Source organism: Delphinus delphis, chromosome 5 (assembly GCF_949987515.2).
Source record: "Delphinus delphis chromosome 5, mDelDel1.2, whole genome shotgun sequence".
NCBI classification, from domain to species: Eukaryota; Metazoa; Chordata; class Mammalia; order Artiodactyla; family Delphinidae; genus Delphinus; species Delphinus delphis.
The window spans coordinates 96,792,461-96,818,437 of record NC_082687.1 but is presented as its reverse complement, the minus strand read 5'-3'; the positions used below and the strand labels follow the sequence as shown (position 1 = coordinate 96,818,437).

The 25,977-nt window shown below is 42.7% G+C and overlaps 1 protein-coding gene across 2 annotated transcripts in view; it reads left to right on the top strand.

The window, feature by feature from the left end:
* The window catches only part of C1QTNF7 (C1q and TNF related 7), a 124,930-nt gene that overhangs the window by 60,376 nt on the left and 38,577 nt on the right, over window positions 1-25,977 (top strand). The window contains exon 1 of one of the 2 annotated variants that reach the window (XM_060012790.1): window positions 23,045-23,128. The exons of the other annotated variant lie outside the window; for it this stretch is intronic. The gene's annotated coding sequence lies outside the window, so the exon portion shown is untranslated. Of the gene's footprint in view, window positions 1-23,044; window positions 23,129-25,977 lie in introns of those variants that run through there. 2 annotated transcript variants of the gene reach the window in all.

The window sequence follows — 25,977 nt, the reverse complement described above, 5'->3', positions numbered from 1 at the left end:
TCATGCTCAGACTTGAGGGCAGCTGGCGGGTGAACCAGAGCAGGTAGTGACCTCTGGGGGGGAGCTCCAACTTCTCCTTCCCTGGTCCTACCTTCCCTCGCCCACATCACAGTGAGAGGAGCACAGATATGGGTGGACCGGGTCTAGATTCAGCCAGTGTTTCAGGAATCCCCAAACAAGAATTCTCTTGTGAGAACAAAGGTAAAACTTGGGGGTTTCCTGAACAGTGGTGTTCTCAATCTCTGTCTGTCTCTCTCTCTGTCTCTGTCTCTCTGTGCCCCTCTCTCTCTCTGTCTCTGTGTCTCTCTCTCCCCCCTGCTCTCTCTTTCCCTCTCATCTCATCTCTTGCAAATAAGTAAGTACTGGTCACTTTGGCTTGCCTTTTACGACTTCTGGTCACTCACAAAACCAGTGCAGTCACAGGGAGGCAGGATTAAGTAACCACAAAGTGCCTGGCACTATTCTAGGCACTTAAAACAGAGCCGTGATCAAAACAAATTCCCTCCTGCCAGAGTCCGGTTGAGGGATAGACAGACAAAGAAAACACAGAGATATGTGTGTGTGTGTGTGTCAGAGGTGATGAGGACCACAAAGAAGGAAGTGGGGTAAGAGAGGGCAGGTGTGCTGCCTTAGACAGGTGGGTCAGAGAAGGCTGGGGGCAAGGAAAGCCAACATTTGAGCAGAGACTTGAAGGCGGAGAGGAATGAGCCACACCAGCATCTGGGAGAAGAGGGTTCTGGGCTGGGGCGTTAACAAGCAGGAGAGAAAGCAGGATTGATGACTCTTGGCTTATTGCAGGAACAGGAGGATGCCACGTGGCTGGAAAGAAGCACATGAGGTGGACACGTGAGGTCAGAAGGGAGTGGGGATCCAGAGCCTTTAAGGCCTTTGCAAGGGCCTTTGAGCTTTATCCTGAGGGATGCACAAATCTCTTCCTGGGTTTTGAGCAGGAGAGTGACTGACAGGTTCAGACTTAAATTCTGTAAGACCACTCTGACTGCTGTTCGGAAAATGGACTGTAGGGGTGGCAAGGCTGTGTGTAAATGTGTAAATCACATCATCTCCGCTCTAGCACTCAGTAGACTTTCCAGGACTATTGTAGTTTCAACACCAATAGCAGGCTCCCTTGATAAAGAATTCGCAATAAAATGGACGTACGTTAAAAGTTTGACAATCTTCACCTCATGGATTACATTTTACATTATGCTGCTCTGCCTAAGGACAGACAAAGCCCATCATAGCACAGTAATAAAATGTAATTAAGTTGACTAAGGACATTCTATTTGTGGCATTTTATTTTGCCAGCGAAAAAGCTCAAATACCAAACTGTTATTTCAAAACCAGACCTAGAAGCCAAAGGAAAAAGCTGTCTGTTTGTCTTTGTTTTCCCTGTACTTGCCTTTCCTGGCAATCAGAGTGATATCCACAGAGAACACGAACAATATCTGTGTCCCAGCTCAGCCCACCCGGGTTCTGGGATCCTTCTCAGGCATTTGTGACCAAAGCACCAGCAGTAACAAGATGTTCCTTTACCTGGTCTGTGTCCTGTGCGTGAGACCCTTCAGGTGGCCATGTGGAGGGAGGCTTACTACAGAAACTAGCTAAATGAAGACTTAGATGTGAACGGTCATGGGTCCCAATTAAATATTGTTTATCAACATTGCTAGCTTTGATTTAATTATTTCTTCAACACATACACGTCCCTAATACTCACCAGACACTATTCTAGATGCTCAACACTCGGCAACCAAAAGTACAAATGAAAATACCTGACCTCATGCACCTCACCTCATGCATCATGGGGAAAAAACGTGGTAGAAAAATAAATAAGTAAAACACACAATGTTGACAAAAAACAAACAAAAAACACACAACCTAAGAGTTATAAGATATGTTTTATTCGGGAAACTTACTGAGGACTATAGCCCAGGATACAGCCTCTCAGATTGCTCTGAAGAACTGTTCCAAAGAGGTAAGGGAGGAGCCAGGATAGAGAGGAGTTTTCGCTGGAAAAAAAAAAATGTAATCAAACATTAAAAGAGTACTGCTAATCGGGCTTCCCTGATGGCGCAGTGGTTGAGAGTCCGCCTGCCGATGCAGGGGACACGGGTTCGTGCCCCGGTCCGGGAAGATCCCACATGCCGCGGAGCGGCTGGGCCCATGAGCTATGGCCGCTGAGCCTGCGCGTCCGGAGCCTGTGCTCCGCAAAGGGAGAGGCCACAACAGTGAGAGGCCCACGTAACGGGGAAAAAAAAAAAAAAAAAGAGTACTGCTAATCACAGAAAAAACAGACATCTCAAGTTAATGATTTAGGTGCTTTCCTATGTATGGGAAGGTGCGAGAGTCTGGCCTCTCTGAAGTCATTCCTTAGATATGCATCTTAACTATCTAGAGCCAGTGTTCTGTTTTTCTTCATCCTGAATCCCCTCAGGGTGCACTGTCTGGGGGGCTGCAGTGGCTGAGGGTTTGATGGCAGCAATGTCCTTTGTTTACTGGAATGGCAGGCAACCTTCTTTCTCTACTGAAGTGACAGTAAACATTTTTTTGGTCACAATAGTATGTTAGATAATTATACATGTATTGGAGAAAATAAAGTTTAAAAAGGTGCAGAATGGTTAGATTTGCAATTTTAAGAAGAGTGGTCAGGAGAGGCCTCACTGGCCAAGGGAAATTTGAAAGCAAACCTAAAAAAAAGTGATAGAGCAAAATGATGATACAGGTACAACTATAGATGTAGATGTCAGTGTATAGGTATTGGTGTGAGTGTAGATAGAGGTAGGTATGTATGATAGAGACGAACGAATGTAAAAAAATAATAAACAGAAACCTCAATTAAATAAAATTAGGAGGCCAGAAGGGGGAGTTCTCGTGCCCCGTGATCAAAGACTCCTGTTCCTTCCTGGCAAGGACTCGCCAGTAAAAAGCCATGAACTCTTTGTTTACCAGAGCCCCCTCAACTTTCTTTTTCCCTTTATAAAAGCATTCTCCTTCCCCTGCCATGTGGGGACTTGCACGCAGCTCATCATGGTTTTGTAGATGACAAATTGCAATTCTCTGATGATTCCGAATAAACCTTTTTTTTTTTTCTGGAGAAATTACTGGAAGATTCTTTGATTTAGGTCAAAAAGAGATGATGAAGGTAGAGAGAGATAGAGGTTTAGATGTAGATGTACGTAGATGTACGTGTAGGTGTAGGTATAGGCAGGTGATATAGGTATAGGTATAGATGATTACAATTCTAACTCCAATTGCAATGTGTGAAGATTTTTCCCCGCAATAAGAAATTCTCTGTGACACCAACTATGATTCTGCTCCTGTGCCAGCTGGGCATCCTACAATTCAATTCAACTCTGACTCTCTCTACCCAGAGATAGCATCAGATCCTACACGTTAAGGGCTGTCTTACAAGGCTGCCCCACCTTAGATGGCAATCGCAAGTCCAGGTTGGGGCCTATGCTCCTCACAGACAAGCTGTAGATTAGAGGTTCCAACGACCACCTCCTTGGGTTTGATTTGTTTGCTAGAGAGGCTTACAGAACTCAGAGAAATATTTTACTTACTAGATTATGGTTTGCTATGAAAGGATATAACTCAGGAAAGGCCAGATGGAAGAACTGCACAGGGCAAGATACATGGGAAGGGCACCAAGCTTCCATACTCTCTGAAGGCACTACTCTCCCCAAATCACCACATGTTCCCCAACTTGAAAGATCTCTGAACCTTGTCCTTTTAGATTTCTATGGAGGCTTCATTACAAAGGTATAATTGATTAAATTATTAGCCATTGGACAGAACTCAATCTCTAGACCCTGTCCCCTCCCCTGAGGTGAGGATGAGGGATGGAGGCAGAGGGTGGGGCATGGGACCAAAAATTCCAACCCTCTAATGCAAGTGGTTTGTTCCACTGGCAACCAGCCCCCATCTTAGGAGTTTTCCAAAAAATCACCTTCTTAACATAACAAAAGATACATTTAACGTTCTCATCACTTAGGAAATTCCAAGAGTTTTAGAAGCCCTGTGCCAGAATCTAGTGGAAGACCAAGTACATACTTCTTATTATATATATCACAATATCACAATAACATAGACAGAGATTGAGATAGAGACACACATCTGAGGGAAAAGCTTTCCAGGCTGGAAGAAAAGTGGATGCAAATATCCTGTGTCAGGAATATGCCTCAGGAGCAGCACAGAGACAGTATGATTGGAGCCAAATGAGTGAAGAAGAGAGGAGACTATGAGGTAACATGGTGGGGAAGGGCAGGCCTGTGGCTCCTTCTAAGCCTTTAAATGTCACTCTAAGAAGGGTCACATGGGCCTCTTATGAAGGATCAATCAGGGAGTCATAGCATAACATTTCTCTGTTGAGTGCCTTCTCCAAGGGCAGGAGCAAGAAGACCAGATGGACGTCGTCACAATAATTCAGGCAGGAGATACTGTTGAAAGGGACAAACGTGGCAGCAGTAGAGATTCTGAGCAATGGTGAGATTCTTGAGATAACATTTAAGATGACTGAGATAACATTTAAGGAGAGTCAGAAGGATTCGTGGGAAAGAAGAGCATCAAGGGGTTTCCAAGTTATTTGGTCTGAGCATCTGAAAGAGTTTTTTACCAATTAGTGAGCTGGGGCAGAGCAGCGGAAGCAGTTGGGGAGGGAGACAGGAGCTCCTATGTTGGACATGTTAGGGTCATGGTGTCTGGTAGACACACACATGAAGATGTCTAGTGGTGGTTGGATGTGAGTCCAGAGTTCAGGAGGAAGCTCTGAGCTGGAAATAGACATCTCAAGCCATGTGACTGGATGGGATCACCAAGGGAGAGGGTGCTGATAGAGAAGAGAAGGGGTCTGAGGACTGAGCCTGGGCTTCCAACACTTACAGGTTAGGAAGGGAAGCAGGACCCAGGAAAGGAGACAATGAAGAAACAAAGAGGCAAGCAGAAAACCAAGAGACAGTGGCTTCTCAGGGATGAATGAAGAAAAAAAGGAAGAGCCATAGGTCAAGTACCAAGAAGTCTGAGAAGTGACCACTGATTTAGACATGTGGGGTTGTTCATGACTTTGACATAGGTGATTTCAGTGGAGTGATGGGACAGAAGCCTGACGGGGTAGGTTTGAGAGAGAATGGGAGGAATGAAATTGTAGATAGTGAGTAGAGATCATTTATTCAAGGAGTTCCCTAAAAAGGGGACCAGCGAAATGGGGCAGTGACTGGAAGGGAAGTGTCTGGAGAAGGTAACATATTAGTAATGTATCTAGTAAATATAGTAATATGTTTTACTACAAATATAATTTACTTTATATATTTCTATACATTATTGTATGATTATATATGTATATATTTTACTACATACATAATTTCTATTTCTATATAATGTATATATTGTGTCTATTACACTACCACAGGAACTCTGAAGCCAGGGTATGTGATGGGTTTTCTAAGCAGATACTGAAATCACTGAGAATTATGACAGTGATGTTGCAGAGAATGACAGGAGCCAGGAGCAGACATCTCCAAAAATGAGGGGCGTGGTATAGATTAGTAGATGACTGGTGGGTGGCATGGACTAATGACATGAGATTCAGTGCTGGAGGGATATAAGGAGGCAGGAGAATGAATGATCTGGTAACATCAGAGAGGAGCTAAGAGGCGACCAACTTCACCTCCAGGCCCAGTGGAATGAGGAGTGAGGGTAGGAAAGAGCTACCACTTGAGTGGGCTGCAGGGACAGAGATGTCCCCAGGGGAGACCCAGGCTTCAGTCAGAACAAGAAAGTGAAAGAATATCCAGAAAGGAAGATGAGGATGCAGAGGACTTTGCTGATATGAGTGGAACTTCAGTTCCAAGGGACACCAGGGAGGGACTTCTGGTCCACCCCTGGAAAGGGTGGGAGCTGGGCTGGGAAAGGGGCCATCAGAGTCAGAGTCCACAGGATGAGTGATGACCTGGGGGCTTGAAGGACATGCATTGGCATTAAGGGTGTGATGAGGCTCCCCCGAGTGTTTCAAGGCAGAGTGGTGGTAAGTGAGGCTGTAAGTGGGAAGGAGAAGTAAGCTGGGGTCTTCAAGAACTGTGACAGGTCCACAGAGGCTTGGAGCTGGGAGAGGGAGAAGCCTTACCTGGAGCACCCAGCAAGCTCTGGGGTGCCTTCCTTGCTCCCAGTATAGATTTTCATTAACTATCTAGAGAGGTCCAGGAATTGGTAATCCTGGATTATAAAGCGTGAGAAAGTTGAGGAGGCAGGAAAGGAGGCTGATGGAGTCAGCAGGGGCAGGTTATGGAGAACTGTGCATCGTGCTGAAAACTTCGGCCTTTAACCCACAGACTTAGTCTTTGTGATGTGACAGGGCCCTTATGAAGATTATGGTTTTACTTCCACTCCACATAACCCTACGCATCCATTCTACCTACAACTTCAGGGAGTTAGGGGTTTACCAGTTGTATATGTCAATGTTCAACCAGAGAAACAGAACCAGTAGGAGATAATACATATTGAGATGTATTGTGAGATATTGGATTATGGAGCTGTGGAGATTGTCTACAGAGTCTGAAATCTGTCGGGGAGAGCTCCAGGAAGGGCAGAGTAGAATTGTCAGGGACGAGCTGATACTGAGGTCCATATGTGGAATTTCTCCTTTATCAGGGAAACCTCTGCTCTGCGTTTAAGATCTTTTAACTGATTGAATCATGCCCACTCAGATTATCTAGGAAATCCTCCCTTACTTAAAGTTAACCAGTTACAGATTTTAATCACATCTATAAAATACCATCTCTGCAAAACCTAGATGAATGTTTGGTGAAAAACAGGGACTGAAGTCTAACCAAGTTGATACATCAAACTGAGGATGATGACATCAATGTACTCCCTAAAGTCTATAGATCCATGGAAGGAATTCCTTCTGTGAGCAATGAGGAGTCCACAGAGCATTATAGGGAGAGGAGTAAGATGGTCCACCTTGTACTTCAGAAAAATCAAATCTTTGGACTTAAGTGGTAAAAATTCTTAGGAAAGAATTTGAGCTAACAGTACTATAAATAAAAATGACTTTCTCCAGTGCAAATCCATGTGAATTATAGTTTATCTCAGTGGGAAATAAAGCAAGTTGGAAAGAACCCCAAAGAAAAGTTATTCCAAATTTCCCTGGATATTTCAAGAAAGGAAGTATTTGTCCAGTGTGCAAGAATTTTTAAGTAATAGTTCAAAATTCCCAACAATTACCCCATCTTCCACTAAACTTATGATTAATGAACTGACAAATATTGGCACCTAATCAGTACCCAGCATCCTAATGAAAATAGGAAAAAAAATAATTAGCCACTGTTCCTGCCTCTTCCCCATGAGGCAGTTTCTCTGGGGAGGCTATCAGCTAGCATTCTCTCAGTTGAAAGTGAGAGAACATCCAAATCAAGATGCTTCAAAGCAAAAAGAGGGGAGGAGGTATTCATTAATGCATATAACTAAAGTCTGGGGTAGATCTCCCGCTTCAGGTTCAGTTGGATCCAGGTACTCTAAGAACATAGCCTGAACTCTGTCGTTATGCATCTTTTTGTTCTGCTTTTCTCTGAGGCGGCTTCATGGTTGGTCAGGTCTCTTCTGGCAGTAGCAGAAAGGGTCCCCAAGAGCTCCAGGCCTACATCCTAGAGCAGTTTAATTCCAGAAGAAAAGTCCCAGGGTTGAGTTTCACTGGACTCCTGTAAGTCACTAGCCCTCCCATGAATGAATCATTGTGACCAGAGCAATGGAACAACCTGGAGAGGCTGACCATGGTTGGAGAGAGAAAAAGGTCCCCAACAGAAAATCAAGAGGTTGTTCCAGGAGTAGGAACAGATATTGGGTAGACAATAAAAGGCAGGGCCCTCTGTAGGAACATCACAATTCAAGATCCAGAAACCAGTGCAAGTCAGAACAGAGCTGAGAATCCATTGGACATCCTGCCCTAACCTCGAGGCTCAGTTTCCTCATCTCCAAAGTGGGGCTAATAACAAAACTTACTATGTCTCATAGCTACAAGTATTATTAAAAGTCAAATGTAATATATGCGAATATGCCTTATAAATAATAAACCATATGTAAATAAGATATGATGAGAGCTTTAGCCATGGGGTGAGGTTCAAGGTTGTGCAGCAAAGGGGAAGCAGGGAAAAAGAAAGCTAGCAGGAAAAAGTATCACTATCTGGACAAAGTTATCCCCAGGAGAAGAGAGATTTGTTCTGTTCTATTAACATAGTTAATACAGGTGATCCTTTGTATTCAGAATTTTCATCTGAGAGAATGAATTGGAATAATAGTAGTGAGAACTATAAATTTGTTCCTTAATAGCTATGTGACTTTGGGCAAGGTTTTTAATCTCTCAGTTTCCTCATCTGCAAAGTGGGATAATAGCAGTACCTGTCTCATAAGATAACTGAGGATTAAGTGTGTTAACATAGGTAAAGCACTGGGCATATACTAAGTGTTCTATAAATATTAACTATTGCTATTGGTCCTCAAAATCATCTGAGTTAGTAGCTATTCTTATTCCCATTTGTTTCTGGATTTAAAAATTGATGCATAAAAGAATTAAGTAGATAAGGTAAGATTTGAACCCAGATCTGACACACTTCAACTCTCAACTTCAATATGGCCTCATAAACACAGGCAGGCAGGAGGGGAGACATGAGACCAGAGAGGGAAAGAGGGAGGGAAAAGGCATTTATGATATCCAGGTTATTGCCTGGACTTACTTTAAGCAGGAGTAAACCAGGTATTCTAGAATATTCCTTTAGCCTTGGATTGAGTGATAGTAATCGGAATGGCTTTGTTAGAGAAAGTTTTAGCCAGCTCCAAAAATAAAACTGAAAATTCTGGCAATGTACCATAGATACCACATTGGACTTAAGCATTCTTTTATCAAAGTTCCTAAACTCTCCACTCCAGACATGGAGAAACCTGACTCCATTTTCTGCCAGGAGACTGAGATTGTACGTTCATCCCATCGTGGTCCATACCCATGTGTATCTAGAGGCACGTACCTTGCATCACCTTGTTTTCTCCTCACCGCAATGGCCCCAGCATGGATACAAACTTCATGTCAGCTCCACTGTACAGATAAGGACAGAGGGACAGAGCCCTTATGTGAACCAAACCTTCTCTCCCAAACCCAGTGCTTCTTCAGCTTCTTCACAGGCATCTCTCCAGGAGAGCAGCCCAGCCCAAGGGTGCTAGCCCTGCCTTCTACAATCCACAAGCCCTGAGGGACATCCCTGTTCATCTGGCCCCTGCTCAGCCTCTCCAGGAATGCTTAGAGGCAGCCTTCTTTCCAGGAGCAGGGAGTGAGGCCATGAGGCTCCCAGGGAGAGCAGATTACAGGGTATAATGGGAGAGATGTCTAAGCCAGAAATTCCTTGTGAGTCTGCTTTGTCTCCTTATAAACATATTTCCTTTCTCCATCTCTTAGCAAGAAACTGCAATAATTCTCATTTTCTAAAAAAAAGCATCAAGGATGTTTTCAAGAGGGATTTCAGTGAAAGTATTGGGGTGAGAGGAACCAGGAAAATAAGTGAATGCCAAAGCCTGGGAGTTTGCTAACCTCCAACAAGGAAGTAATCATAACAATTGCAATAAAAGCCCGGAAATAGACTGTGAGTTTGCCTGGAGACACTGTCTCCCTAACTGGATACTCCTCCCACGGGGCCACTCTGCAGGACTCTCCCACAGTGGCTGCGAGAGGGCGGGAGGGGTCAGACCCTCTGGGAAAGCTGACACACGTTCTAGGTCAGAGGGTTCCCAACCCACGCCTTCCCCAGAATCACCTGGGAGCTTGTTAAAAGGCAGACTCCCAGGCCCTACCCATAGAGATCCTGATTCTGAACATGTAGGGTGGGGCCCGGCCATCTGTGGTTTTAAAAGGTTCCCTTGGATATTCTGAGGACTGGGTGAGTTAGAGAACCATCACTCCAGGTAACTCCCATGCTGTGTAACCTGAGGCAAAGGAGGTACCTCTCTGAGCTTGTAGTACAGAGAGCTTGCAAGAAATCGTTGAGTTGACAAAACTAGACAGCCTGACGCAGAGCAGTAGGGGAATGCCCAGATGACTCAGAGTCCCCTCAGACCACAGAAACTCAGATGCAGGGGCAGAGACAGACACTCACTGAACACTGTGGAGTGAAATAGCATGTTGTAGAAAACAGATATGTATGGATCCCCCTTTTTAAAGAAAATTATCTCAATATGTGTACATGTTTGTGTAGCGTTTACAATAAAAGTGTGGAAGGATGTGCACACAGGTCTGTTCATGGGATCCTTGGAGGACTAGGATTCAAAGGAGGATATTTGGGGAAAGGGATTCACATTTTTCTTCACATACTTCTATATTGCTTTAATTTTTCACCACAAAGATATTTATTTTATAATTTTCAAAAAAATACCCAAAATAGGTGTCTGATCCAAATTGAATTGGAATCCACTCTTCACATTTCAGGGATCACAGGCGAGATGGTGAAGAGTCTCACTGGTCATAAACCACGAAACCTGGCTCAGGCACTTTCTTACCTAGAGCACCCTAAAGGGCCTTGGTTAAGAAACGTGTACCCAATTAATAATTAGAATCATTAATAACAATTTAAACACTCCATCTGTTTCCCAAAAGGAGGAATATCTCAAAATGGACCCATGGGATTTTAATTTATAGAGGTGCCTGATGAGGACATGGAGAGACCATGACAACCAGGGCCACCTGGGGAAGCACCTGGTTGGTCAGGAGGCAGAGGGATAGAGAGAAAACACTAGACCAGGGCCTTTATTACATTTTCCACTGGAAAGATGAGACAGGAATGGGTAAAGGGGATTGGTTAGTTTCAAAAATTTCAGCCAATTTTGGGGCATAGGGACTGTCCCCAGGTGCCTGGCACCTGTCACTGGGATGATTTAGGGCAGCGAGAATGTTGGCTTGGTGTGTGAGACCTGGGTAAAAGAGCTCTTTGGGGGTCTGGGCTCTGGATTGGACTTTGCATAGGAGAGGCACACTCCCAGTCCAGCCCTTTGCTATCTCCACAAACTGGTGAGCCCTGGGAGGGGCAGTCTCTCCCAGGGCAGTGAGGCCATATATGCTGGAGCATCAAGAATATAGAAAATAAGAAAATATGGTGAATACAATTGGCTCTGTGATGAATGAATGTCAAAGAGACAGATTCAGAATTGAAGAAAACACAATTAGAACAATGACCCAATTAAGAGGCCAGTCTCCTGGGTCATAATTCAGACCTCCTCTGCAGTAGGCATGATGGGCTGGGAGTGGAGATGGAGAAAGAAGGAGGCAGGGTCAAGACCAAGGGACCACGAGCAGGGCCAACAATCCAAATGAGACTGACGAGACAGCAGAAAATCATTGGGCCTACTATGTGCTGAACAAATATAGAGCACCCTAAATTTATTATCTCTAGCCCCTTGAAACAGGTATTACTATCACCATTTTACAGATGAGGAAACAAGGCTCAGGGAGGCTATCTTACCCAAATTCATCCTGCCAATAAATGGTGGAGGTAGGATTTAAACCTCAGTCGGTATGACTCCAAATTTAAAGCCTGATTCCTCATAAATCTGGGCTTGAACCTGGGCAGATGCTACCCTGAGGAGATTGATTCTGGTGAGTCAGGGAGAAGGATGAGGGCTTTCAACAACAGTGGTTCCTGATCAGGGCACAGCCACATGACAATTCCAAGCAGAGCTGCCAAGCAAGTAATTTAGCGCAGCTGAGATTTTCACAAGGATCTCATCAAGGCAGATGTCACTCCAGTCCTGGTGGGCAGCAGGCATGCAGGAGGGCTGCGGCCTGAGGGCAGCCAGGTGTGGACACTTGGCCACTAGAATTGCATCCTGGGCCCCATAAGTCCAGATCTGCACCGAGGTGGGCCTGAGCCAGCCTTGGGCAAGTTTGAAGATGAGAATGGACCATCTGTGGATGGGAGGGGAGCAGTGTCTCCAAACGGGAGGCCCAGGGGCAGACAGGGACTGATCCAGAGAGGCCCCACCCAGAGGTCAGTGGGTTAGCACAACTGTGCACTAACTCTTCTGCCAGTGTTAATCATGGTTTGGGGGTGGGGTGAGGGGATTAAGCAAATCTCATATATTCCAGCAATATTTATTGAGCATCAACTGTATACATAACACAGGGTATCATAGTACTTGCCTGGCAGCTTGGTCTTCCCTAAAGCAAACCCTAAGACAAAGATTTGGCGACATAAAGTAGGAAGTGGGGAAAGTGAGGCAGAATAGGGATAATAAACCCCAAAACATGGTATATTACTGAGTAGATTAACACCGTGAGCAGCTGAGGCTCCATCCCTCTGGGGACCCTGAGGGGCTGCGTAGAACACACCTCAGAGTGGTCTCATCCAAGATGGGAGGCTGGGGTATTTATCCACCATCCGTGTCCCACATGGGTTGAGGTTTGCCCCTGGGGCTTCCCATTTCCAGCCCTGCTGGCAGCCCACAGTCTGGCTGAACAGGCTCCAAAGCAGGCCCCTCGGGCAGGGAAGCAGAGGTCCATGGGTAACTCTGGGGGCAGTTGTCAGTGTGGAGGGGTGTTTCCCACCACAGCGGCAAGTGGGTCTGAGGTCGGTCGAGGGCCATGGAGCAGGGCAACCCTAGTTTCTGATCCTCAGAGAGCCCTGGCAGACTCTGTGTTTCCACGCTGAACTGTCTGCAGTTACCTGGCATACCTGCTCTATAACCAGGCCCGCACTCAGGGTTCCTCCATCTGATTGGGAATCTGCTCATCACACTTCAGGGCTGATCTTGGGCATCCATTACTCCAAAAGGCCTTTGGTGACCATCAACCCTTAGGTGGTAGTCTGCTCCTAGTTCCTATGGGTATCACTAGAGACTCCATAGATAGTGGTTAAACACACGTGCTCTGAGCCACACTGCGCTTGAGGGCACTAAGTCATGGCCCTTACCTTCGAGGGGCTCACAGGCATAAGAGCAAGACGATCTCAACCCCCTCCAGGCTGTGAACACTCCCAAGAGTCCTTAAGACTTCACTCAGAAACATGCTTTCTGAGAAAACAAAACAAGCAACATTCTTTGGAATCAGCTTCCTTCTAGATCCTAAATTATCGTAGGACACCTAACAGCCCACCTCAAAAAGCCCCACCCACAGCCAGGGAGTTGCTTTAACAAACCACATGAAAATCTCCCACCTGAGGCGTGTAACTACATAGTCCTGCTCCCCCAAATCCCCAGATCATCCAAGCCGCTTTTGAAGTTGCCAGAGCACACAGTGGGATAGAGTCTCACCACTCACCCCCCTTCCCCAAGCAGAGCCCATCCTCTACCACACCACCACTTGAGCATTCCAACAAATCTGGTCTGGCTGTTTTCCTCCATCTTGGCTACTATCCTTAATCTACTTAGTCATTCATTTATTCACTCAGCCAACAATTTCTCAAGTGCTAGTCATGGGTCAGATGCTATATTTGGCTCCAGCGATGCAAACATGATGAGATATGACCCTAGGTAAAAAGGAGCCTATAGACCCTAGAAACAATAGCAATTTTATTCTTCCACGCCCAGCTGGGAATTTTAAAACACTTGGAGTTACAAAGAGTTCTAATTAACCCTGGATAGAATCCATTTACCAAAAACTAATGGCAAACCAGTCATATTAGACTCATGTTTAACTATCACTGGTCTCATCAGTGTCTGAACACCTTGGTTTGATGTCTTGATCAGATTCCTGCCTACTACTCAAGCCTTCTCCTCCAATATTGACCTTCAAAAACTCCATGCTTTCAACATTTCTGTTCTGTGACCATCTTTGCCCGTGCTCAGGTCTCCTCTGAGTGGGCACCGCCTACTCAAACTTCAGGGCTGAGCTCACGCAGCCATTTCTCCAGACGACCTTTCGTGATCATCCATCCCGAGGCAGCAGTTGGCTTCCAGCATCTATGGTATCTCTGCAAGCACTCTAGATAAGCATACACACTCTGAGTCACACTGCCTGCACTGCCCATCCCAACTCTGCGGCCTTGTGAGCTGCACCAATTCTTTCACATTCCTAAGCCTCAGTTTCCTCTGTCTAGAATGGGGATAATGATAGTAATACACGGAGAGTTGTATGGATTGAATGAGATGGCCCATGTAAAGCCTTAACCTGGTGCTTGAGCACAGAGTAAGCATGCAGATTTAGCTGTTGGAATCTCAGGATATGTACAACACTTGACTTTAATTGGTACCTTAATTTGACTATCACTTCTTTATGTTACTATAAATAACTCTATAGGTGTTGAGTACATGAATGAATTACGGATATGCCATTTGCAAAATTTATAAGATGCTTTCAAGAAATCTGTCCTGAGTGCCCACTTGGGACCAGGCACTGCGCCAGGGGCTTTCCCAGATATCAGCGCATCTGCTGTTCTCAATATTCCTAAGGGATGAAAAAGTCCATTTTTATTATCACATTTTTACAGATGAGAAAAATAAGCCCAGAAAGTTTATGCAATTTTTCCAGGGCTGTGCCGTTAAAGAATGGCAAGATAGGGGTTTAAGCCTAGATTGCCTGGTTCCAGGGAAGAGATATTATTGTGGTCTAACATGCATGCTGGATTTTAGGGAAACAAGACTGGAGCTAAGATCACTGTCTCTAGGCTCAATAGTACATCAAAGATGTAATGCTTTATTCTTAGAGAATGTCTAGGATTGCACACACATTTTTTAATTGTGGAGAGGAGAAATACCTTATTTAAAAAAAAATAGAAGAAAGCATTTACAGACCGTAAATTGCAGGAAGACCTGAAGACAGCAGCTCCCATGAGCTCCCATGATCACCTTACAGGGTTAGATGATCAGTACAGCCCATCAGAAATCAGCCAAGTTTGTTCAGAGACAGTAAATAAAGCTGTCAATGGCACTAAATTTGGTACACAAGAAGATATATGAAAAGAAGTAGAGAGAAACAGAAAAGTTCTATTGTTTTGTTTCCTGGTGAACACAAGAAATCTGAAACCCTCTGCAACAAGAGACCTTCCTTTGGAGATTCTATGAAATTTCCCCTCCAACACTCAGGGAAACCATGAAGCTGGTCAGCGTCCAGGACGGCTGATGAATGCTCTGCTCTGATGCACACCTCAACCAGCCCTTCTAACCTCCTCCGTGTCTGCACTTCCTACCATTTGATACAGAAATTGTTGGCTTTTCTTTCCCTGTTTTAGTCAAAGAGGCTAGTTTATGCAGGAGTAACAAACAAACCCCAAATCTCAGTGGCTTAAGACAGCAAAGATTGTATGTTGTTTATTGCTGTTATTATTGCTACATTTTGTTGTTGCTACAATATTGCTATAGCTACATGCTCAACATGGGGCAACAGAGTAGGCACTCAGGAACATGGCCAACTGCACCATCTTCCTGTACCACCATCACAACCTGAGGCTTCATAGCTCACCGTGGAAGGGAATGAAAGCATGTAGGTGATTCGTGTCACTTCCACTCACATTTTGCTGGCCAAGCAATCCATCTGGCCATGCTTAGCTTTGAGGATGGAGGAAGGAGGTGTTACAGAAGGGGATAGAAAGGGAGATACTGGTGGGCTCCAGTGCTGTGGACCTCACATAGGAGAACTCAGAACATCCCTGTAAAAATCTGTTTCCACATTGCAGATAGCCAGGGGGAAGGGAGTGGCAAATACATGAAGAGGAACCAGGAAGACTCACCATGTTTGTTTTTTACAAATAGTCTCTGATTGGGAGAGCCAATGTGACATGGATGTGAAAATGGGTGCGTAGGGCTTGGAGAGAGAACCCTGGAGTCATAGCTTTAAATGGTTCCTTATGAGCTACACTGACCATCTGGAGACAAAAGCCTGAAGGAGACAATTCATCAAGGCTTGTTGGGTAGGAGGGCAGAGACCACAACCAAATTTGGAGCCCAGTTAACAATGCTCCCGCCCCCCTCTGCACTACTGTTAGTCAAACAGCTGGATGCACCTACTCATATTTGAGTAATACTGAGAAAGAAACCAGGCGTCAAGGGCCCCAGCATGGGTATTGCAAGAGGAAGAAAAAAACAAATACAGAAGACAGATTAAAAATACACACGCCACGAATGATCTATTCCAGAGAACAAAGAAATTAGTTCTCTTCAGTCTTAAACGAACTGACAGCATAGTTTTTCAGAAAAGAAAGTTCAGAGAAGCAATAGAAGTGATCAAAAGAGAAATAAGAAGAAAACCAGTTGAAAAGTGAACCGGAAGAGCTCAGGAAATAAATGGAAGAGAAAAATAAAGCAATTAGAGAGATGAAAGTCAACTTAGAAGCAGCAGAAAATAGATAAATACTGTTGAGAGCACAGGCCAAGTGTAAGAAATCACATGAAATGAAATAGAAAGGAAAAATGAGATGAAAATGATGACAGACAAGACAATATGAACTGAGGAACACAAACTGGTATTCTGAACAGAAAAAAAGAGGGAACAGGAAAAAGCGTAAAAAGCTCTTGAAGTAAAGAAAGCTAGGTATCTCTAGATTTAAAGGACACACCGTATCCTAGGGGAAAAAAAGCAGAACTGGCAACACTGGCGAATGCACTGTGAAGATACTGAAATTCAAGAGGAAATGTTCCATCTGCCTCATGCAAAGAACAAGAATCACAAGATTTTTCTCATTCCAAAACAACACTCAACACGAGTAAACAGAACAACATCTATCACGTTCTAAGAGGAAAAGGGTGGTGAACCAAAGAGTTTTCTACTCAGTCATATTCTGCTGTGTCTATAAAAGAAACAGGCATTAACATGCAAGAATGTTAAGAAACATTCTTAAACATGCAGGAATTCAAGGGCTATAGTAACAAAGCGCTTCCTGAGAAATATCTGATGATGAAATCCAGCGTACAAGGCATGAATCAAAATTAAACACCCAGCCATGGAGAAAAGGACAACAGTAAGCACTGAACTCATTTAATCACAGAACCAAGACAGACAAACAGTGGGAATGAGTTGGCAGAACAGAATATAAACATGATCATTCTAGGCAATCCCAAAATAATAATGTAACTAACAAAAATCAGGAGGTTGGAGGTGGTAGGGAGCAGAAAGTGCATAGAATCCTCCTCTTTCATGGCAGAAAGTAAATATATAAGTGGAAACATACAGAGGTTTTTTAAAGCAAAATAATATCAAACAATATTTTTTCAAAATTGTCTTTTAACCTTGGAAACATCATTTAGGAACTAATATCCATTGTTATGAACAAATATTTATCTGAAGTTCAACCATTCCTTCAGTTTGATTCTAGTTTGTTTTCCTTTGGGTAATATCAAGTAGACTTAGGTTTAGCATGGAGATCATGGGCCCTAATCCACAAAACTCAGGCTTCCCAAGTTGGGTTCAGTAATCATTTCAATTTAAACACATTGAGTTGTTCAGAATTTTAATGATTTGCATATTATTCCGGGGAATCACTAATGAAGTCAGCGCTCACTTTTCCTCAGTGATAAATGCATCACTTAGGAATGCTTTGGCTGCAGTCAACAGAATATCTGAGTAACAGCAGCTTAAACTAGGAAGGGTTTTTATTTCTTCACACAACAAAAAGTCAGGGGGTCGCTGGCATGGGTTCAGCTGCTCATTAAAGCCCCTGAGACCCAGCCTGCTTCTCTTTTCCCACCATTTCATCCTTAACATGTTATCTTGCATCCTCATGCTTGTCATCAAGATGACTCTGTGCTTGAGACATCACCTCTGTGCTCATCACAGGCAGAGGAGAAGGAGGGGGTGGGTACCAATTGTGTATGGTGCTTTCAGGAAAGCAAATCTTTCCAGAATTCTCCATTCAATGTTTTATATATATATATACCTTATTGGCTATAATCATGTCACATGCCTCCCAAGGCCACCGGCAAATGAGGCTAGGCAGTGGGCATATATTGCCAGCTGACAAAATTGGAATTGTAGTAGCAAAAGTAGATGGGGAGCAAATATTGATTTCATAACAGTATCTGCCACAAAAAGAAAGTTGGAAAGCTCAGGAAACTAAAACTCAGAAAACCCTGTTCCTTCCTCTAAGTCAGTATCTGCTGAGGAGTTATCATTCTCCCTGCTGAGTGTTTTGTCATCTGGATAATTTTGGCTTAGGATAAATTTTGAGCAGAGTGATCTTTTGAAAATGAAAACCAGATCATGTTCCTCTCCCGTTTCCTTCAAGGCCTTCCCATTGAACTTCAAATACAACTTAAACTCCTCCCCATGGCCCCCATGACCTAGCATGATGTAGCCCAGCATAACCTAGCTCATCTTCAACACACTGGCCCTTGTTCTCTCCCGGCTATCTCATCTCCTTCCTGGGAACAGGCAGGATTGTTCCTGCTGCAGGATCCTTACAGTGGCTACTCCTCTACAGGGACCACTCGTCCACCCAGATTCATTGGTCACACCTTTGTCTCATTTAGATCTCTACTCTAACATTGCCTCCTCAGGAAAACCTCCTTTGATCTCCTTCCCAAGACTTTCCATCCTCCTAAGTGCTTTCTAGTCTTTCCAGCACTTCCCGCTATTTGAGGTTAACACTGCATTTGTTCCCTTGGTTGTTGTCTGCCTACCACTCTACAGCACCACTCCCTGAGGGCAGGACCATTTTCTGTCTTATTTGCCCTGTTTCCCCAGTGTCTGGATTCCCGCTTTGCACGTCTTAGGTTCTCAACTGATCTCTACTGAATGAGTAAGGGGATGGACCAGAGTTAAGAACCCAGACATCAATATCCAAGCAGAACCAGCAATGGGGGCACAAGTTCAGGGTGGCAGACACAGTAGGAACACACGGAGAGCTCATAATGTTGCCATGTATCAGAGAGGAGAAGATGAATAACAAGTGCTCACTGCCCTCAAAGGAGCATACCCTTCACCACACACATAACAAACCACACAGGGGACTCTGCAAAGGGAAGCAAGAGGAAAGGAGGGTGTGGGCCGAGTATGACAGCTGCCAGCTTCAAATTTCCAAATGGGAGAATAGTGCACAAAGATTTCACTAGAGGGATGCGTATTGCAATGTTACTGGTGAAAGCAAAAGTTAAAAACAACCAAACCATCCCACAATAGAGAATTAGTTAAGACAATTTCCATACAAACTTATAATATCATTTTTAAATTACATTATAGAATTATATTTATTATACGGAAATATGAGTAAATATAAAGTAAATGACAATAGGATTCCCCCAAAAAGTAATGCATAGAATAGCATAATTTAAAAGAGAGAGAGAGAGAATATGTATCTTTCCAGATGTAGATGCCAAAATGATAACAGGATTATTTCTGGGTGGTCTGATTAACAGCTGATTTCTATTTTCCTTTTTTTTTGTTGTTGTTGTTTATCCATACAGACTAATTTTTCCATGATTAATATGTATTAATTGTGTAATGTTTTTCTAGTTTCAAATAAATGAATCAGGATGCATGTTTTAAATCCCATCTCAACAGTATGAAGAAACACTGGATATCAGAGGGCCTTTCCTTGGAGCAGGAGAGCAGCCTGCTGTTAAATATTATTCCAGGCACATGCACATGTTTAAAAGGCTCAGCTGGCATGGGGACAAGAGTGTCAGGAGGACAGCACCAATAGTATAGCCAGGTGGTGGCCTAAGCAGCCCTAAAACTGAGGGTCAGTAGCACCGTATGGATGTGGAAAACAGACCCCAGAGCCAAAATGTCACTTACAGTTGCATCTTGTGCCAAACTCACTTTATCTTCAGAATGTGCAAATTAGGTGTTACTCTCCCATTTTACAAATGAGAATCCTGAAGTTCAGGGAGGCTCAGTGAATTGTCCTATATCCTCCAAGAGCAAAAACTAGACCAGCTCTGCCTGACTCCAAAGACCTTACTCATCTCCCAGCATCAGTTAATCTTCATACATGTCTGCCTTAAGCCCAAATAAGTGGAAGACACCTAGTGAGCAGTTAATCCAGTGGATATAAAGCATTTCGTGTTGTTATTCTGGAACCATTAGTTTGAATAAAATCTAATCAAAGGCAAAATCAAATAAAACACTAACTGCAATGTGGTTTCCTGGATTGGGTCCTGGAAAAGACAAAGAGAACTAGTGGGAAAGCTGGTGAAATCTAAGCAGTCTGGAGTTTAACTAATACTAAAACAATGATAGATGATAGATAGGCAGATAGATGATAGATAGATAGATAGATAATAGATGGATAGATGATTTGATAGAGAGATAGATGATAGATGATTTGATAGATAATAGATGGATAGATGATAGATGATTTGATAGATAGACAGATGATAGATGATTTGATAGAGAGATAGATGATAGATGATTTGATAGATAGATAGATAGATAGATAGATAGATAAATGCTCTTGCAGAATGATGAGGATGAGGAAGCATCTGGTCTATTAAGGTGGACATCTACCTGCCCAATTACCACCTCCTTCCTCCATCTCAGCCCCAGAGAGAGCTCCAGATCCCACTAGAGATCACTTTGGAAACCCTTGAGCTGGTCCAATCAGCTTACCTTATAGATGAGGAAACTAAAGCCTGACAATCGAAGTAGCCCAAGAACTCTTGGTTGGACATTGGCAGAGTGGACTGGAGCCCGGTGTTCTGGACTGAATGTTTATGTTCCTTCAAAATTCTTATGTTGAAGCCTTAGCCCCCAGTGTGATGGTATTTGGAGGTGGGGTTTTGAGGAGGTAATTAATTTAGGTAAAGTCATGAGGGTGGGACCCCCCTTGGTCGGATCAGTGTCCCTATAAGGAAAGGAAGAGAGACCAGAGTGCCCTTTCTCCATCATGTGAGGACACAACCAGAAGATGGCATCTATATGCCAGGAAGAGAGCTCTCACCAGGAATCAAATTGCCTGGGACCTTGATCTTGGACTTCCTAGCCTTAAGAACTGTGAGAAATAAATGCCGTTGTTTAAGCCACCCAGTATGTGCTATTTTGTTACAGCAGCTTGAGCTGACTGAGACACCCAGTCTCCCCTAGATCAGTGCTTCTTCCCGGACACCAGCTGGAGTCAGGGTACATGGAATCCTGAGATCATTTTCAAATCTACCTCTGCTGAGAAACATTTCCAAATAAAATATACCACTCTCTAAAATTGTTGGATTTTGCAAATCCAAGAAAAGGTGAACTAGTTTTATCAAACACCTATATTCCTGAAAGGCTGTATGCAAGTGAAATATTGTTGACATGAGCAGTGTGAATTTGCTATTTACTATTTTTTTCTTTGGTGAGACACCACTGTATCACTGAAACAATGATCCTCAACCCCAGGACCTGCATCCAAACTATCAGGGAAGCCTGTTAAAAAATTCAGGTTCTTGGGCAAACCTAGGTTTTAAGTCATTAAAACTTGAGAATGGGTCCCTGATACCTGTATTTATTTAGTGCTCCCCTTTTGCAATGGTTTTCTCAGAAAAGACAAACTGGAGAATGAGAGATGGTTGTGGGAAGGAGACTTACTCTCACTATATACACTTCTATTATATGAATTTTTCAAACACCATTGTGTGTTGCCTATTTGAAACTAAACTAAACTTAAAAATTCCCCTTGCACAGCCACGGCAGGGAATTACAGATCTAGCGAGACTGTGTTGCATCTCTTAAAAACAGAGTATTATACAGAATTAGCTTAAGGTCTCAGGGCAGCCTAGTTAGGTCAAGTTCCTGGTTGAAATAATGAGTTTAGGAGTCCAACAGTTCAGGTCTGAACCTGCCTCTGCTCCAACGAGTGTTCACTCTTCTGAGCACCTCATCTGTAAAACCCATATAATGGTACCCACGTAACAGACCTGTGAGGATGAGTGAAGACAGTACATGTAAAACACTCAACACGGAGCCTGGCATATAGCCAGCCCTCAGTAAATAATAGCTATTCTTCCTCTTTCTTTTTTCTGTAGCCCCTGTGCTGGAATGGGGATTATTGACATGATCAGAACTGAAGTATTTTGGAAGGAAAAATTCTTCTTTGTTTCATGAAACAAAATTGGCTGACTTTAAGCGAGAAAGTGTATGTGCCAGAAGGGTCTCCACATGCCCTGATAAGTGCTAATGGCCAAGACTTCTCACCCCTGTTTTCTTGCCATCAGCACTGATCTAAGAAATTAGAACTCTTCAGGCGTTTTCATTTAGATAAAAGTGTGCATTCATAGTTTTCTTGGATATCCTCCATACTGTTCTGAAGCTTTGGCTTATTGCTTTGCTTTTTAACTAATTTTTTCCCTTAGATATGTAAATATATTGCTAAATATTTGTAAAATAGAAGGGAAAAAAAGCAATTCAAAATTCCTCCAGCTTAACACAATGGATGACAGTATTTTGGTATATTTCCTGCTAGGCTGTTAATGTGTGAGTTATAATCATAAAAAGCATTATATTTACACTGAACAGATTTCATCTTCTGGCTTTTCTTTTAACAGTGGATTGCAAATATTTTCCCTATTATAACCACACTTTCAACTAGCTTCATAATATTCAACTGGGTGACTATCCCACAATATATTTAACAATTCTCCTATTTTGTAACATTATAGTTTATTCTGATTTTTTGGTTGTTTTTAATGCTGCAATGAACATCTTTATATGTAGATATTTTTATTGAATTAAGAACCATCTCCTTAGGTTAAATTCACACAAATAATGTGTTCTGTTTTTCAAGTATAAAACCCCATTAGAGAACAGTATGACCTTAACTAGATAAACTTAGAAAAATCACAACCATTTCATGTGAACGTGCTTTCTCCCTGTTTTTCAGAATTATCAGGGGAATAACTCTGTGCAGAGCAGAAACAAAACAGCCTGTGATCTACCAGAGACAAATGGAATTGCAAAAAGTTCAAAGGGCAACATTTTATTTGGCTGTTAGAGCTTCAACATGAATTTTGAATTATAACCAAGACAAAACAGAGTTTTGAGAAGCATCTGTCATCCAATTTGCATTCCCTTTCCATATGTGAACAGGAAGGGAAAGACACTACCATTGGCCCCAGCTGAAAGAGACTCTCTAAGGAAATGAACATGTATACTAACTAAAATCATCTTTCATAACATTCAAACAACTGGTGAGTTTCAACCAGCACCTTGGCAACAGTTCATTCATCCTCCGCTATTCCAGGGAGACAGCAATTCATTTCAGTAAGAATTCATTTATGTTAATAATTTTTGTTCATTGAGCACTCAACCATGCCAATGTCCTAATATATTTTCTAAACGTATGCTTTCATCCTATTTTATAGAAGGCACACTGAGGTACAGAGAGACTGTCACATTCCCAAGATCACACAGTTAGTAGGTGGTAGAGTTGGGCTTCAAACCATGCTTTCGAGCTTCAGAAATCATGTTAAGAAGCCCAGCCCCAGAGACCCATACTCTGCCTGTTGCCTGGAAATCAGGCAGGGTCTCCCGTTGTCGCCTGTGTTCGTTTTCTGTTGCTGTTATAAGAAATTATCACTAACTTAGTGGCTTAAAACAACACGGTTATTATCCTACAGTTCTGGAGGCCAGAAGTCTGAAATGGGTTCACAGGGCTGTGTTCCTTTTGGAGGCTCTAGAGGAGAAGCTGTTTCCTTGCCTTTTCTATCTTCTCGAGGTCGCCTACACTTCTCATCTCCTGGTCCCCTCCTCCACCTTCAAAACCATTATAGCATCTTCTCCCTCTGATTTTGTTTCCCTCTGCCTCCATCCTCACATCACCTTCTCTCTGTAACTCTGACCCTCCTGCCTCCCCCTTATAAGGACCCTTGCGATGACATCAGTGGCCTACATAGTTAATCCAAGATATTCCTCCCTCTCTCAAGACCCTCAGCTTAATCATATCTGCAAAGCCCCTTTGCTATATTCACAGGTTAGGACATGAACATCCTCGGGTGGCCATTATTCACATTATGACCAGTAAAGAAAGCTAAACGACAACTGGAAAAGTCACAAGTGTCCTGCAGAGCTACTTTTCTAGAGATGATACAACAGGGAAAAGCTGTTCAATTTAGGATTCCAGCAATCCCAACAGAACCAGAAATAGGAGATGCAGATAGCGTAAAAAAGAGCAGGTATCACACTACTATATATACAGTAGATAACTAATAAGAGCCTACTGTATAGCATAGGGAACTCTACTCAATACTCTGTAATGACCTATAATGACATTACCTCTGTAATGTATAACTAATTAACTTTGGTGTACAGCAGAAACTAACACAATATTGTAAATCAACTATACTCAAATAAAAAAGAGCAGGTATCTCAGTTTTTGAGCACTGAATATGATCCACGTACTTCACTTACCTTAATGCATTTCATCATCACAGCAACTCTGACAGAGAGTATCCTTGTCCCCAAAGCAGAGATGAGAAAAACTGAGGTTCAGAGTAGTTATGTAACTCTCTTGAGGTCACACAGCTAAGAACGCTGATGGGCACCATTCCTTTGATTTGGACCCAGGTGACTCTGACCCCAAGGTCCAGGTGTTGTCCACCCTGTCCAGACAACTGACACCAAAATTGATCTAAATGAACATCACCAGCAATGGGGATCTAACAAGAGGCAGCCTCTGCACACAACCCTTCCATCACCCACTTCCTTATTTATTTGTTTGTCTACGTGTTTATTATCTAATGCTCCATGAAGGTAAGGGTCTTGTTTTTTTCTGATCACTGTCCCCTCAGCTCTGAGAAAGGCCAGGAACATAGAAGACACTAAAGAAATATTTCTGTAATAAATTAATAACAGTCCTTTGACTCAGAGATAACCAATGTGAGCAAACTCAACCACTTACAACATGGAAGGGATGCTAAAAATTAACAAACACCACAATAAGACTTCTCAACAGCCAAAACAAACAACTCTCAATCCAAATTAATGCTCTATCTCTTTGGAAAACCCCTGGAGACATAATGCAGAACATGTGTTCTCTTTCTGAAAAGTGATTTCTAACTAATTTGTTGAGCTCTTTATCACTCTACTTCCTGCTAAAAAGGATATATTTCTGTTATAGTTAAAATTTTAAAAGGAGGTCATCCATCTGAAACACAAGATCCAAGGGAGCGAGGTAACTGTACATCAATGTTGTAATATTCAAGAGATACATCAGTAAAGTTATGGCCTCTGTAGATGGAGACAAGATTCAGAGAGACTAACTCATGACATTCCTCAAACTTACAAGTTGCCAAGCCTCAACCCCAGCACATGTGTGTGCCTCACTCAGCTCCCTGCAGAATGGACCACCTCAGTCTTTAGGTCCCATGCTCTCAAACACACATAACTAGACACAGTGACCCAGACCCAGACTCAAAGAGATGATATTCTTTCATACATACATGATCAAGACATGTGCATTCATTTATTTTAAAATTTTCGACTCTGCACATAAGTATAATGGCCACTGCTTTTTTTTTTGTTTGTTTAGTTTAAAGCAATATTCTTCCTGAATAGCAGAAAATTATCTTCTGTTCCATACCAAGAGACTATATATATAAACATATATATGTACAACACACATATATGTATATATACACCTGTATATGTATATACACACAGATATAGCATATATGTGCAAATACACCATACATACACATAATATTTAATTAATTTTCAATATGCCAAAGTATTCCTCTGTAGACGTTATTTCATTAATTTCTGATATAGTCAGTTCTTTTTTTTCACACACACACACACTGTATTTTATTTTTACAAGAGATAAATAAACTGACACCAAGCATTGTAAATGGATGACCACAACAAAAGCAACAATGATTGCAATTACCAAACACGAAACACACTCATACTATGTCATAATATTGACATTCAGTCCAGTAATCCTCCACTGTAACAGCTCCTTTACTTTGCAGTGAAAATTGATTTGTATATTTTTTGCCTCTGACTCCTTGTGGGATTTTTTTTTTATTCAAACAGAAAGTCACAAAAATTATAATCATCCTCATCAGTTCACTCAGTCCCATGTAATTAAATTTTTTTATCTTGATCTTTTG